We start from the raw sequence: 2,609 nt of genomic DNA, 5'->3' as shown, positions 1-2,609 counted from the left end.
CTACACGTATACCCCTGAACTTAAAAGTTAAATAAAATCAGTAACCAAAATATGTGGCGACCCAGATTTGGAGCTGCTAATAGGTAAACTGTTTCAATGGCTGCAAGTCCCAGATGCATTCTTAACGCATCTGTAATTGTGTTTTCGGAATTTATTAGGCTGGTGCAAAAGTAATTGTGGTTTTATGGCAAAACCCGCAATTACTTTTGCTTCAACATAATACCTTAACTATGACCAGAAACAGTTGTTTTTAAGTCAATTAATGTCTTTGAAAATAATTTAAACATTTATAATATTTAAAGGGCAGTGAAATACTAATTATTCTTACAAAATTCACTATTCTCAAAATATTATTATAAAAGCAGTAGTAATGTGAGAAAATCTAAAAGATTCTATTGAAGATAAATTTGTTGCAAAGAATGGAATTCTATGTTACAACTGGATCCCAAGGTACATCAGAGTGTGTATAATTATTGAGCAGACTATATGTTAAGAAATCTGACAAGAAGATGGACAATCAGGATGTTGCAGGAGAGGCTAACCGGTGGTTTGGGGTTGCTCCCACTAAATCTGGAAAAATGAACATGAACATCCTTCACCGGGAAGAGCTCATTGCTCAGAAGAAGCGGGAAACTGAAGCCAAAACGAAACAGAAAACAAGCAGAATCAGGTGCCCAGGCCTCGGCACCCACATCCTAGTGAAATCACAAATGCACACAACTCTTCCGGCATTTCCAACAAGTTTGCCAACGATGGTAGCTTCTTGCAACAGTTTCTGAAGTTGCAGAAGGCACAGACTAGCTGAAATGCTGCCGCCCGCCCCCGCGCCCGCCCCCGCGCCCGCCCCCGCGCCCGCCCCCGCGCCCGCCCCCGCGCCCGCCCCCGCGCCCGCCCCCGCGCCCGCCCCCGCGCCCGCCCCCGCGCCCGCCCCCAGCGCAGCATCAGAAGGCCGACAGGACTGAAGAGCTTACTCGCAGGTCAAGCAGCTGCCCACCTCAGGCCACCCGAGTGTCATAAGCAGTGGCTAGAAATCAAAGTTTCACCCCCAGGGGGAAACGAGACTTGGAAAACGATAGAGAAATTGGCCCGCTTTGTAGCAGGAGGAGGCCCTGTGTTAGAAAAAATAGCTATGGAGGACTACAAGGATAACCCGGCTTTTGTATTTCTGCACGATAAGAATAGCAGGGCATTCCTCTAAAGAAGAGTTGGCTGAGATAAGAAAGGAAGGGCAGAAGTCGCAGGCAGCCTCTCAGAAAGTTTCACCCCCAGAGGACGAAAAGGTCAAGAACCTTGCAGAAAAGTTGGCCAGGTTCATAACGGACGGGGCTCCCCTGGTGGAAACCATTTCCCTCCAGAACAAACACGGGAACCAGGCATTCAGCCAAGGGTCCAAGTCCTACCGACAGAAGCTGGAGGAGTTCGGGAAAGCCAAGGCGGCTCCACAGGCAACCTCAGGGCGCCCAGAGCCGGCCTGAAGCGCCAGTCCTCTCCTGAGGCCCTGTCAGGGTCCACGCCTGCACTCTCAGTCATCGGCTCCAGCTGCCCGGCGGAAGCCTCCCTCCGCAGCCCCGCAGCCCCGCCTCTCCGCCCCGTGAAGAGGAAGCGGAAGAGCCGGAGGGGGCCTGAAGAGGATAAGGTAGACCTACCACTTGCTGAGCTGGTGCAGCTGGACGGGGATTCCTCTCCTTCGCCTCTGTCAGTTCAGTACCTCAAGGGGCTTGGCTAAGAGAAGGAGAAGCCCGTGGGTCTAGTGGGCGTCACGGAGCTGTTGGACGCCCAGAAGCAGCAGCTGAAGGAGCAGCAGGAGATGCAGCAGCTGTACGACATGATTATGCAGCACAAGCGGGCCATGCAGGACATGCAGTTGCTGTGGGGGAAGGCGGTGCAGCAGCAGCAGCAGCAGCAGCAGCAGCAGCAGCAAGGGTACGACAACAAGGAGAGTGAGCTGGGCACCTGGGAGCGCCCGCTGCGGTGCGTGGAGTTGGACAAGACCAGGGAGTGGGCCGAGCAGCTGACAAAGATTGGCTGGGGCAAGCACTGCAGAGGAGACTGCCTGCCTCCAAACCAGCTGGAGAAGTTTGTGGAGACCTTCAAGGCGCTGAAGGAGCGCCGCTAACCTGACTACTCAGAGTCCAACTGACCGTGAAGAACATCGGCTACTAGATGCTGATGATGGTCTGGAAGGAGGGTGAGGGGCTGGGCCCAGAGGGCCAGATCATCAAGAACCTGGTCAACAAGGACACCACCACAGCGGTCGCCAGCTTGGGCACTGACCGGCCGGCGGAACTGTCCGAGGAGGATGATGAGGTCGAGGCCTTCTGCAAGAGGATGGTGCTGGTCTGCTGCTTCCGGCTCAACCTCCTGAACAACCGGCCTTACTTCTGAGGGTTCTGGAAACATGTAATTTCTGAATGACCAACTGTCCCTGGGCTGTGGAATGTTCCGGGCTGCATTTCTGCCCACCCCTCCCGTTGTCATGAGTGTCGTGCCATGTAATAAAGTCCCAGTGATTAAAAAAAAAATCTGAAAAGGTAAATGTGAAAAAGTGATAATTGATATATCACATTATAAATGCTGAATTCCAGATAACATGATAAAAAGAGAAAAAT

General features: G+C 52.1%; 1 pseudogene; it reads left to right on the top strand.

Annotated features, from left to right (window-relative positions):
- The first annotated feature begins 509 nt into the window (after window positions 1-509).
- Window positions 510-2,385, top strand: LOC108308957 (annotated as a pseudogene).
- Window positions 2,386-2,609: the final 224 nt, after the last annotated feature.

This window comes from Cebus imitator, unplaced genomic scaffold, assembly GCF_001604975.1.
Source record: "Cebus imitator isolate Cc_AM_T3 unplaced genomic scaffold, Cebus_imitator-1.0 Scaffold90, whole genome shotgun sequence".
In the NCBI taxonomy this organism is placed as follows: Eukaryota; Metazoa; Chordata; class Mammalia; order Primates; family Cebidae; genus Cebus; species Cebus imitator.
This window is presented reverse-complemented; position numbering and strand designations above follow the sequence as displayed.